Source organism: Otolemur garnettii, unplaced genomic scaffold (genome assembly GCF_000181295.1).
Source record: "Otolemur garnettii isolate 467f Iridium unplaced genomic scaffold, OtoGar3 scaffold00153, whole genome shotgun sequence".
NCBI lineage: Eukaryota > Metazoa > Chordata > Mammalia > Primates > Galagidae > Otolemur > Otolemur garnettii.
The window spans coordinates 1,256,545-1,270,576 of NW_003852548.1; positions in this window are offsets into that span (position 1 = coordinate 1,256,545).

Here is a 14,032-nt window from a genome sequence, read left to right on the forward strand (position 1 = left end):
AGTAACCTCCTACTCCTGGGCTCAAGCGAGTCTCCTGCCTCAGCCTCCCAAGTAGCTGGGACTACAGGTGCTCGCCACAATGCCCAGTCATTTTTTGGTTGCAGCCATCATTGTTGTTTGGTGGGCCTGGGCTGGGGATTTGAACCCGCCACCTTAGGTGTATGTGGGTGGCGCCTTAGCTGCTTGAGCCACAGGCACCAAGCCGGTAGGAGTGTTTAATGGCATTAAGGTCAATATGGCTGGGGTGGACTGAGTGAGGAGAGGGTAGCAGATAGGGTCAGAGAGATGCACGGTCTTGGGGGCCATGGTGAGAACTTTTGAGTGAGCTGTGGAACCATGGAAGGGCTTTGAGTGGAACATGGATGTGGTTTGATGGGTAAATGAACAGTAGGCCCCCTCTGGGTGCTTTGGAGAAATAGACAGGAGGGGTCAAGGGTGGGAGCCAAAGGGACAGAGAGGAGGCTACTACGATAGTGTAGGTGAGAGCTCATGGAAGAGAAGAATAAGCTGCTGGTAGTGGGAGTGGTAAGAAGTGGCTCATTCTTGACATGTACTGAAGTTGGCCATCAAATAAAATGGGGGGAAATCTATTCTAAGGGTCAATCTGAGGTGAGTTGACAGCTGAGTGGAGCCATTGAGTGGTATGAGAGTGTTCATTATACATATATTTTCCTGAGATAGAGTCTTGTTCTGTGACCTGAGGCTGTAGTGCACCGCCATCATCCTAGCTCACAGTTAACCTGAACCTGCTGGGCTCCAGTGATCCTCCTATTCAGCCTACCCAGTAGCTAGGATGACAGGCATGTGCCACCACACTGGGCTAATCTCTCTCTCTCTCTCTCTTTTTTTTTTTTTGTAGAGACAGTCTCACTTTATTGCCCTCGGTAGAGTGCCATGGCACAACACAGGTCACAGCAATCTTGAATTCTGGGGCTTAAGCGAATCTCCTACTTCAGCCTCCCCAGTAGCTGAGACTATAGGGGCTTACCACAACACCCAACTATTTTTTTTTGTTGTTGTAGTTTGGCCAGGGGCAGGTTTGAACCCACCACACTTGGTATATGGGGCCGGCACCCTACTCACTGAGCCACAGGTGCTGCCATAATTTCTCTATTTTTATAAATCCTTATATTTCTTTTTTGTAGAGATGGGGTCTCACTCTTTCTCGGGCTGCTCTCCAATTCCTGGGCCAAGAGAACCTCCCACTTTAGACTCCCAAAGTGCTACAATTATAGGCCTGAGGTACCATGTCTGGCCTACACTATATTTTATGAACATATTTTGTCATGAATAATTCTGGAATTGTTCATGAACACTGCAAGCAATTGTTAGATAATGATAAGAATTTGTATATTAAACTTAGAAAAGATAAACTAAAAATACAGCATTATAATCTTACGGGATCACCATCACATATGTGGTCTGATAAGTCATTCCTTGAGAAGTCGTGCTGCACGGTGGTATATGAAGGATAATGAGAACGAGGTTTCTGACTGTAAGAGAAGGGAATTAGAGGGAGGAAACTAAAATGAACCCTGTGACGTTGTATGCAGTTGGAGGTATCACTGTGAATTCCTAATTTTTAATATTAACAAATAGATACAGAAATAAAAGAGTAGATGTGGGTGGCTCCTGTGGCTCAAAGGAGTAGGGGGACGGCCCCATATACCGGAGGTGGCATGTTTAAACCCAGCCCTGGCCAAATAAATAAAAACTGCAAAAAACAAAAAAAAAGACTAGCCCAAGGAAGCTGGCTCACACGTGTAATCCTGGCACTCAGGGAGGTTGACACAGGTGGATTGCTTGAGTTTGAGACCAACTCTGAGCAAGAGGGAGACCATGTCTGGATTCAAAATAGAAAAACTTTGCAGACAAATGAGAGGCACCTGTAGTCCGAGCAGCTTGGGAGGCTGAAATAAAAGCATCACTTGAGCTCAAAAGTTGGAAGAGGCTGTGAGCTATGATGAGGCTAAGGCACTCTAGGCAGAAGGACAGAGTGAGTCTCTGTCTCAAAAATCAATCATTCTATCTATCAACCAAGTACAAGAAGAGCCAACGTGCACGTAGTAGTTGAGCCCCTGCCCCAGGGGGTTAGAGGGTGTTTATTCTCTGTACCCTTCCACTGTGCCCCTTATCATTTTTACCCTCATGTTAATCTGTAATTAAAAGGAAGAAAGAAAATCCCTAAGCCACGCACACAAAAAGAAAAGGGTAGCCAATTCTCCAGGAACATGTCTTAGATATCTAAGTTAATTATCAGTTTTTTTTTTTTTTTTTTTGAGACAGAGCCTCAAGCTGTCCCCCTGGGTAGAGTGCTATGGCATCATAGCTCACAGCAACCTCCAACTCCTGGGCTCAAGCGAGTCTCCCGCCTCTGCCTCCCAAGTAGCTGGGACCACAGGCGCCCGCCACAACGCCCGGCTATTTTTTGGTTGCAGCCGTCATTGTTGTTTGGCAGGTCCGGGCTGGGGATTCGAACCTGCCACCTTAGGTGTACGTGGCTGGCGCCTTAGCCGGTTGAGCTATAGGCGCCGAGCCAATTATCAGTTTTAAAAAATGCATGGCACTCACTGTATTGGCCGGGTGGGGTGGTTCAGGCCTGTCATCTTAGCAATCTGGGAGGTGAAGGTAGGGGACTTGCTTCAGCTCAGGAGTTCAAGACCAGCCTGAGCAATAACCAGACCCAGTCTCTACTAAGAGACGGACTAGCCTGGTGTCCTGGCGGTGGCACCCGTAGTCCCAGGTACTTGGGCAACTGGGGCAAGAGCATTGCTGAAACCCCAAAATTGAAAGTTCTTGTGAGCTAATGATGCCAAGCAGCACTATCCAGGGTGACACTATCTCAAAAATAAAAAAATACACATATATCAGTTTCTACACTTTAATATTGAATGATGGCCATATTTTAAGTACCAGCTCATACAATTCCTGAAAATTTGGCATCAGCTCTTGCAAAGCAGAACAAACAAGCTCCATCTCATCACTGTTATAGTCCATGGAGGGAGGTGCAAACAGTCACTTCCAATTGCAGTGAGCAAACCCGTGCCCACATCTTGGTTTCTCATTAATATGTTCCACTAATCCGGGATCCATTGAGCAGTGGCTGATTGCTGGGCTGGGAAAAGTTAAATAGAAGATGAGCCTGGGACATGTTATGGTAGAAAGGAAGAAAGTACAGAGAGAAATGATGGAACCTGTCATAGTCTAGAGGGTCCTGGGGACATGCTGATGAAGGGAGTCATGATATGGTATTCTAGGTAACAACCTGGAAGAGGAAAGGGACATTAGGTTAAAAACTAAGACAGTCTGAATCAAGTATGCACCCTAGGTAACCACCAATGGTGGTTCGATGTGAAAAAATGTATTACAGGCTCGGCGCCTGTGGCTCAAGCGGCTAAGGCACCAGCCACATACACCTAAAGTGGCAGGTTCAAATCCCCAGCCCGGGCCCGCCAAACAACAATGACAGCTGCAACCAAAAAATGGCCAGGCGTTGTGGCGGGCGCCTGTAGTCCCAGCTGCTTGGGAGGCTGAGGCAAGAGACTCGCTTGAGCCCAGGAGTTGGAGGTTGCTGTGAGCTGTGATGCCACGGCACTCTACCCAGGGGGACAGCTTGAGGCTCTGTCTCCAAAAAAAAAAAAAGTATTACAGTAGTGCAATTTGTCAACAATAGGGAAAACTGGGCACCATGGGATATGGTAACTCTTTGTGTTATATTGGAAACTTATATGTAACTTCAAAATTGTTGTAAAAATCCTGGACAGTCCTCAAATCAGCTATTACTCCAAGGAGCTCTGAGCCCTGTAATGGAGAATGGCATGAAGAACCAATATCTGGGTGCTACGTGGGCTCTATTTACTGGGGAGATGGTGCTCTGAGGCCCTCTATGATGATGATACAAGGAAATATATGGGTGTACACTAACTCCTGCATATACATAGATCTATATAGTCTTCAACATCATTTGTCATAACCTGCAAAATGTCAGGGCCTCATAGCTCACAGCAACCTGAAAATCCTGGAGTCAAGGGAGCCTGTTGCCTTAGCCGCCCACATGGCTGGGAAGACAGGGCCCACCACAAAGCCAGGCTCTCATTCTGGCTCAGGTCGGCCAACAACCCCTGAGCTCAAGGCATCACCTGCCTTGGCCGCCCACAGTGCTAGGTTTATAGGCGTGAGCCACCTTGCCCAGCCAGGAGCTTAGAATGAATGATACTGAAAACAAAAGTAAAGAAAAACCCAGAACTCACCATTTTCTAACTTGGTAGTACACTTTACTAGGCTTCATGGGCTTCAGATAACATTCCTGGGGTCTACCGGTAGAGTGGAAACATCCTATGATAACAGTGGCCTGACACATCTCTCCTCAGCTCTGGGTTCCCTGATGTCATCATGGTAGCTGGAAACCAGCCAGGATGCTCAAGTGAACCATCCTCTTGCCTCAACCTCTTAAGTAGCTGGCACACACCCCATGGGTGCCTACCTTTTGTAGTTTTCATAGAGATAGTTGGTCTTTATTCGGCTTAGGCAAAAATGGAATTCCTCACCTCAAGCAATCTTCCGCCCAGGGCCTACACCGCGGAATAGGATTATAGGTCTCAGCCACCCTTCTAGGCCATGGCTTAGTAATAATATTCTATTTGTTTGCTATAATATTCTATTCAATCCTAGCTTGGCTAGACGTAGAATTGGCAGGCCTGGTGTCATGGCTGAGACCTCGAATCCCAGCATTATGGGAGGTTAAGGCAGGTAGATTGCTGGGGTTACCAGTTCGAAACCAGCCTGAGCAAAAGTGAGGCTGTGCCTCTAATAAAAATACACAAACTGAGGATAAAGAATCACCTCAGTTCCAGTTGGACGTTACTGTGAGCTATGAAGCCGCAGCACCCTACCCAGGGCTACAGCTTGTGACTCTCCCAACAAAAAACCCCACCAACCAACCAACCAATCAACAAACAAAAAGAATTTGGCAACTACCAATGAAATACATCTGTAGTAATGAACTGACTGTATGAAATGGATATTAAAATATAGTATGAATTTAGGCTGGGTACAGAAGCTGATACCTGTAATCCCAGTGTATTGGGGAGGCCAAAGTGGAAGGGTCATTTGAAGCCTAAGTGTTCAGGGGGAGCATGGTACATCTTAAACCCTCACATCTACCAATAGTGTTTGGAAACAATGAGCCAAGTGCTAGAACACACCCAGTTGCTTGCCAGGTTGATGCTAGAAGATCACTGGAGATGAGAAGATCAAGGTTGCAGGGAGCTAGAATCACAGCACTGAACTCCAGCCTAGGGAACAGAGTGAGACCTTGTCTCTAAAAGCAATCAGTCAAGAATTAATGAATTCAAGGAAGCACAGGACGTTGCTTATTTACTCCTTCATGATGAAAGGACCATTGTGCCTTTCCTTGTTTTTGAGACACTGTCTCACTCTATGCTCCAGAGAAGACTACCCTGGCATCGTAGCTCACTGCAACACCCAAATCCTAGGCCTGAGCAATCCTCTTGCCTCTGCCTCCCAAGTAGCTGGGCCTACATGTGGCTGAGGCCATGACACCCACCTACTTGTTCTCTTTTGACTAGAGACAGGGTCTGGCTCTTGCTCAGCCTGGTCTTGAACTTCTGAGCTCAAAAAGTCACCCTGCCTGGGCCTCCCAGATGGCCAGGAGTATCGGACTGAGCCACCACACCGGGCCAACACAATGAATGCTGTGCAGTTTGCACATTGATAACTTACGTACCTAATCCATTTTTCCCGGAGAACTACCTACCCCTTTCCTTCCATTTGTGGCACAGGGATTTGACCTCGTTCTTTCCTTCCTTCCTTTCTTTTTCTCATCCTTTCCCAGCCCCTTTCCTTTTCTTTCCCTTCCCCATCATATTCCTTTCCTTATTTTCACTTGAGATGAACAGGAGGGTAAAAATGATGAGGGGCACAATCGAAGCATATACAGAACAACCCCCCCCCCCAGGACCTGGGGCAAGGGCTCACCAACCTCCTGAACATTGGCTCTTCTTTTAGTTGATTTATTTATTGACTTACTGATTTCTTTACTTTTGAGACAGAGTCTCACTCTGTCATCCTAGCTAGAGTGCCTAGGCCACATCATAGTTCACAACAACATAAAACCCTTGCTGTCAACCAATCCTCTTGCCTCAGCCTCTAAAGTAGCTACGACTACAGCCACCTGCCACACACATGGCTAATTCTGCTATTTTTACTAATTTCAGGTACTTTGTTGTTATCTTCTTGCTCTTGTTGCTGCGTGAGACAGATGCTCACTTTGTCACTCTCAGTGAAGTGGCAGGGTCTCATAGCTCACAGCAACCTGAAACTACTGGAGTCACGCCAGCCTCTTGCCTTAGCCTCACCTGTGGCTGGGAGGACAGGGCCTGCCACAATGCCTGGGCTCTCATTCTGGCTCAGGCCAGTCAGCAACCCCTGAGCTCAAGCTAACCACCTGCCACGGCCTTCCTGAGTGCTAGGTTTACAGGCATTAGGCAACTTGCCAGGCCAGGAGCTTAGAATGAATAATAGTGAAAACCAAAGTAAAGAAAAACCCAGAACTCACCATTTTCCAACTTAGTGGTACACTTCCCTAGGCTTCAGATAATGTTCCTGCAGTCTACCTATAGAGTGGAAACATCCCATGACAACAGTGGCCTGACACATCTCTCCTAAGCTCTGGGTTCCCTAATGTCATCTTGATAGCTGGTAACCGGCCAGGATGTTCAAGCGATCCATCCTCTTGCCTCAGCCTCCTAAGTATCGGGCACACACCACCATGCTTGGCTAACCTTTGTACTTTTCATAGAGACTGAGGGTCTTACTGTGGCTTAGACTGAGGTGGAGTTCCTCACCTCAAGCAATCTTCCACCTGGGGCCTCCCCCGTGGACTAGGATTACAGGTCTCAGCCACCCTGCTAGGCCATGGCTCATTCATAATATTCTATTTTTTTTGCTATAACATTCTTCTATTCATTCTATAGAACATAGGTCTAGGAGCGCAGGGTCATCTGATCCCTGACCTGTTTTGGAAATAATGTCTTAGGGCTATCAACTTGCCTATATGTTACAGATTGTCTAGGACCATTGTCCAATTCCTTCCCATAAACACTTGTATCACTGGGCAGTGAGTGAAGTTGCACTTAAGGTAGTGCTGACGGGGACAGGGATTTCAGCTTCATTCAGCTTCATGAAAATAATGTGTATGAGCATGGGATGTGGTTTCACAATTGACCACATAGCAGATTTATGGCTCATCAATTGACGTGAATAATTCAGCAGATTGGACAGCAACTCCAATGGTTTTTTTTTTTTTTTTTTTTTTTGAGACAGAGCCTCAAGCTGTCCCCCTGGGTAGAGTGCCGTGGCATCACAGCTCACAGCAACCTCCAACTCCTGGGCTCAAGCGAGTCTCCTGCCTCCGCCTCCCAAGTGGCTGGGACCACAGGCGCCCGCCACAACGCCCGGCTATTTCTTGGTTGCAGCCGTCATTGTTGTTTGGCGGGTCCGGGCTGGGGATTCGAACCCGCCACCCTAGGTGTACATGGCTGGCGCCCCAGCCGGTTAAGCCACAGGAGCCGAGCCAACTCCAATGGTTTAATCGTGGTTCAATTATAATCCTAGATTGCCTAGACTAAGAAAAATATAGAAGGCCCAGCCTGTAGCACCCGGCCTTCAATCTTGGCATTCTATGAGGCTCAGGCCTGTGATCCAAGAATTCTGGGAGGCCAAGGCAGATAGATAGCTTGACTTCACAAGTTCGAAACTCACCTTGGGAAAGGGGAGACCAAGTTGCTACTGAAAATACACAAACTGGGGAAAGAGGATCACCTGAGTCGAGTTGGAGGTGGCCATAAGCCATGAAGCCACGGCACTCTACCCAGGAAAACAGCTCAGACTGTCTCAAAAGCAAACAAACACAAATTTCACACCTCCCCATGAAATACATCCGTAATAATTATAATAGCCATCTGTAATGGCTATTAAAGTGTATTATACATTTAGTGTGAGTACAGGAGCTGATACCTGGAATTCCAGTGTCTTGGGGAGGCCACAGTGGGAGGATCATTTGAGGCCAAAGTGTTCAAAGGCTAGCCTGGGTAACATCTTAAGACACATCTCTACCAATAATGTTAGGAAACAATGAGCCAATTGCCAGAACCCACCTAGCTGCTTGCCAGACTGAGGCAGGAGCATCTCTGGAGCCCAAGAGATCAAGGTTGCAGGCAACTAGAATCACACCACTGCACTCCAGCCTGGGGAACAGAGTGAGACCTTGTCTCTAAAATCAATCAGATCAAGCCACCCCACCTGGCCAATACAATAATGAGGGCTGTACAGTTTGAAAATCTGTAACTAACTTAGATAACTAATCCATTTTTCCTTGACTACTGGCTACCCTTTGCTTTGTGTGGGTGTGTATGTCAGGGGGTGGGGAGAGGTTAGGGATTTTACCTCTTTCTTTCCTTTCTTCCTTCCTTTATTTGTTTTTTCCTTTCCTTTCCAATTTCCTTTCCTTTCCTATCCCTTCCCCAACCCCATAGCTTTCATTGTTTTCATTTGAGATGAATATATGTAGGTAAAATGATCAGGGCACAATACAAGGATATACACAACAACGAACTCCCAACCCCCTGAGACGAGGTCTCAACTGCCACGGGAAGGTTGGCTCTTCTTTTAGTTGATTTATGGACTCACTGATTTCTCTCTTTATTTTTGAGACAGAGTCTCATGCTGTCACCCTAGCTAGAGTGCTTTGGCCTCATCATGTTCAAAGCAACGTTTCAAAGGGTTACAGTCATGGGCCAACATCCCTGGCCAGGAACGTTCAATGAAAGGTACTGAGAACCAAGGTAAGAAATACTCAATACTTACCATTTTTTACTTTGGTGGTACACTTCACTACGGTTCATGGGCTTCAGATAACGTTTCTGTGGTCTACTTGTAGAGTGGAAACATGCCATGCCAAAAGTGGCCTGGCCCATCTCTCCTCACCTCTGTGTTCCCTGATGTCATAATGGTAGCTGGAGCTGGGCCAGGATGCTCAAGCGATCCATCCTCTTGCCTCAGCCCCCTAAGTAGCTGGCACACACCACCACGCTTGGGTGACCTTTTCTGCTTTTCATAGAGACTGATGGTCTTTCTTTGGCTTAGGCTAAGGTGGGGTTTCTCACCTCGAGCAATCTCACGCCTGGGGCCTCCCCCATGGACAAGGATCACAGGTCTGAACCGCCCTACTCAGCAATGGCTCATCGATAATGTTCTATTTCTTTTTTCTTTCTTTCTTTTTTTTTTTTTTTTGTTTGAGGCAGAGTGTCACTTTATCACCCCTCTGTTTGGTGCTATGTCTTCACAGCTCACAGCAACCTCCAACTCCAACTGGGCTAAGGCGATTCTCTTGCCTCAGCCTCCCAAGTAGCTGGGATTATAGGCGCCCGCCACAACGCCTGGCTATTTTTTTGCTGCAGTTTGGCCTGAGCTGGGTTTGAAACCACCACCCTCACTGTGTGGGGCTGGAGCCCCACCCACTGAGCCACAGGCGCTGCCCAATATTCTATTTCTTTCCTATCATATTCTTGGGGAGGCCATGGTGGGAGGGTCGTTTGAGGCCAAAGCCTTCAAGGCTAGCCTGGGTAACATCTTAAGACCTCATCTCTACCAATAATATTTGGAAACAATGAGGCAAGTGGAAGAACACAGCAAGCTGCTTGCAAGTCTGAGGCAAGACAGTCTCTGGAGCCCAGGAGATCAAGGTTCCACGGAGCTAGAATCACACCACTGCACTCCATGCTGGGGAACAGAGTGAGACCTTATCTCTAAAATCAATCAGTCAAGATTTAATGAATTCAAGGAACCACAGAGTCTTGCTTATTTCTTCTTTAATGATCAAAGGAGAGGTATGCATTTTCTTGTTTTTGAGTCACAGTCTCACTTCGTGGCCCTGAGGAGAGTACCCTGGCATCTTAACTGACTGTAATGCCAAACTACTAGGCTTCAGCAATCCTCTTACCTCAGCCTCCTGAGTAGCTGGGCCTACAGCTGGCCTGGGCCACAAAAATCACCTATTTGTTCTCTTTCAAGTAGAGACAGAGTCTGGCTCTTGCTCATGCTGGTCTTGAACTCCTGAGCTGAAGAAGGCCCCCTGCCTGGGCCTCCCAGCCTGCTAGGATTACCTGACCGAGCCACCCCACCTTGCCAGTACAATGATGAGTGCTGTGCAGTTTGAAAATTTGTAACGGCTCAGCGCCTATAGCTCAACTGGCTAAGGCGCCAGCCATGTACACCTAAGGCGGCGGGTTCGAATCCTCAGCCCGGACCCGCCAAACAACAATGATGGCTGCAACCAAAAAATAGCCGGGCGTTGTGGCGAGCGCCTGTGGTCCCAGCTACTTGGGAGGCGGAGGCAGGAGACTCGCTTGAGCCCAGGAGTTGGAGGTTGCTGTGAGCTGTAATGCCACGGCACTCTACCCAGGGGGACAGCTTGAGGCTCTGTCTAAAAAAAAAAAAAAGAAAATTTGTAACTAACGTAGATACCTAATCCATTTTTTCCTCGACTACTGGCTACCCTTTGCTTTGTGTGTATGTGGGGATGGAGGTAGGCATTTTACCTCTTTCCTTCCTTCCTTCCTTCCTTCCTTCCTTCCTTCTTTCCTTCTTTTCTTTGTTTTTTCCTTTCCTTTCCAATTTCCTTTCTTATCCCCATGCCCTTCATTTCTTTCATTTGAGAAGAATATAAGGGTCAAAAGGATGAGGGGCACAATCCAAGGATATACACAACACCCAACCCCCAACCCCCCACCCCCTGAGACGAGGGCTCAACTACCATGTGAATGTTGGCTCTTCTTTTAGTTGATTGATTGACTTACTGATTTCTCTCTTTATTTTTGAGACAGAGTCTCACGCTGTCACCCTGGCTAGAGTGCCTTGGCCTCATCGTAGTTCACAGCAATGTAAAATCATGGGTCTCAAGCAATCCTATTGCCTCAGCCTATAAACTAGCTGAGACTACAGGCACCTGCCACACATATGGCTCATTTTACTATTTGTACTAATGTTCCATGATTCATTTCTACCTTTTCTTTTGGGGCATGAGACAGATGCTCATTTTGTCACTCTGGGTAATGTGGCAGGGCCTCATAGCTCATAGCGACCTGAAACTCCTAGAGTCAAGCAAGCTGCTTGCCTTAGCCTCCCCTGTGGCTGGAAGTATAGTGGCCTGCCTCAAAGCCTGGGCTCTCATTCTGGCTAAGGCTGGTCAAAAACTCCAGAGCTCAAGCCATCCACCTGCCTCAGCCTCTCAGATTGGTAGGATTACAGTCGTGGGCCAACTTTTCTGGCCATGAAAATTACTGATAACCAAGGTAAGAAATACTCAAAACTCGGGGGAGGGGCAAGATGTCTGAGGGGAGCCAGCCTCCAACAGAAGCTCCCGTCCTGAAGGAAGAATAATGTTCAGAATGTACCCAATTAAGCTGAAGATTGGGAGATGAGACAAGAGAGAAGAGTGATATCTGCAGGTCACCTCTGCTGAGGCAAGCTGGGACTCCAAGAAAGCGATCTTCTGGTTTTCTACAGGTGAGTGATAAACTGAGGACCTATTGTCTCAGCCCACCTGTGAGAGCTATTGGAAGTGGTGTCAACTTCTCTAGAGGGACCCTGCTGAGACTCTGAGTATTCTCTCATCAGGAAGAAAAATTCAACTAATGTTTTCACTGCCATTCTGAACTTCCAGTCCACCCTTCTCCCCTGCATGCATAGATTGTGAGAGGAGGCTCTAGAGCAGCGCCCCCCTACCCCTGTAGGCCAGAGCCAGCGTTCCCCAGGCTGCCCCCGTGCCTGCCCCCACCACTCCTCTGCCCAGCCGGCCTGCCTGTGCCTGCCAGACCGGTGCTCCCCATGCCTAGCCAGCCCGTCTGTGACTACCAGAGCTGGTGCTCCCCAGGCGGCACTTCCCATGCTCAGCCCCCCTGCCCGCTGGCCCTCCTGTGACTGCCAGAGCCAGAGCTCCCTCCCCATGCCCAGCTCCCCGCACCCTCCCTGCCTCTGTGATGCGCCCCCAGAGTCGTGAGTCAAGCACTCTCCTTGCTGAAATCACTGAGCACCAGGGACTGCCAGAATTGCATGCAGCCTCCCCAGCCCTGCTGCTGGATCTGTGTGCCTGCACTCCCGGAGCTGCTCCTATAGCCAGAACTCCCTGGCTGCAACAGTCACCCTGGAAGCTGCACAGGGTCACTTCCCACAAAGATCTAGCATCAATAGAGCAATCCCACTGGGTCTAATTTTGAAAAGACAACTCCCCAACTCTGTGGACTCCCATAGGAAACCAGAACTCACTCTATAAGGATACTGGTGCTGCAGAGAAGCTGGGGCAAAGGTACAGTGGCTGAGGGAGAAAAGTATTTGCTGACTTGCTGCCCTCAGGATTAGACTGAGTCCAAGTAGAATACTTGTCAGTGGCTACTGAGTACCTGAGGCAGACAGGCCTCAGCTCCCCCAGCCGGCTGATAGCAGAGGGTAGTGGCCAGGCTGCAGAGGCATTGACCTTGCTTTGACTCTGACAGGCACAAACTCCCAGTATATCTGCTCATGGGAGGGAGCAGGACTTCAGCCCTGTTGGGTCACCAGTGACTGAGCGTGAAAGAAGAGCAAGTGGAGAAAGAGACTCAGATCCCTGGTCCAACTCTGCTACTGGGTGAGCCTTTTTAACTCCACAGAGCATTGGAGCAAGCCAAATTCAGGTAGCTAGTCGATTTCTGCCTTCTACGTGCTGGAGACCTTTTGAACTCTTCCACTTGAGAGTTCATACAGACTGGGTCTATTGGTTTGGAGCTCCTAACCTGGGCCAATCTCCCAAGGCCCCTCTCGGGTGATACCTTGGTTGTGTAGTAACGGGAAGGGTTGATTTTTCTCTTCCAATATATATCCACAGGGGTGGGCTGTCTTAATTGCTTGTATCTCTCCACAGTTAAGACTCCACCAGAGTCACTGATCCACTAGGATTGGACAAGAACCAGCTGAACACAAGACAGAACTACCTAACCTGACCACACCACGCAGGTTTCCTCAGCCTCAGACTGTAATACTATACGAGTCTTTTGCAAAGCTGTAGGGAAAAAGCTGCAGCCATTGGTCCCAGATCCTTGACAAAGGGCTCGTTAACCACAACCCTAGGTACTTCCAATCCAATTTCACCTTATCTGTCCATCTAGCCAACAGTGAAAAACAAACGTGGGGTGGAATCAATGGAAAAACTCAGGCAACATGAATAATCAGAGTATATCAACTCCCCCAAGGAACGATATGATAGATATAGCACAAGATCCCATTCATAAACAAATGGCTGAGATGTCAGAAATTGAGTTCAGAATCTGGATAGCAAACAAGATCAACAGAATTGAGGAAAGGAAGGAATTAGAATTTCAAGGAATTATTCAAAAGATGTCTCAAGAATTCAACGATTTCAAGGACAAAATGACCAAAGGTTTTGACACATTGAGTCAAGAACTTGCAGCCCTCAAAGATCTGAGAAATACAGTAGAATCTCTCAGTAGCAGAATGGACCAGGCAGAAGAAAGGATGTCTGACATTGAAGACAAAGTGTTTGAACGCTCCCAAATGCTCAATGAGGAAAAAAGTTGAGAATAAAAACAGCATTCTCTCAGAGGGCTCTGGGATAATTAGAAGAGAACCAATATTTGCCTTATAGGAATACCTGAAGGTGATGAGGTTGCTGTGAAGGATACAGAATGTTTACTTCATGAAATAATCAAAGAGAATTTTCCAGACATGCCAAAAGATTCCAAAATCCAGATAGCAGACAGTTTCAGAACACCAGCATGACTCAACCCAAATAAAAATTCTCATAGACACATTATAATTAGCTTCGCCAAAGTTAATATGAAGGAGAAAATTCTGCAAGCTGCAAGATGAAAAAAATACCATAACTTACAAGAGGAAGAACATTAGAATGACTGTGAATCTCTCTGCTGAAACCTTTCAAGCTAGAAGAGGGTGGCCATTG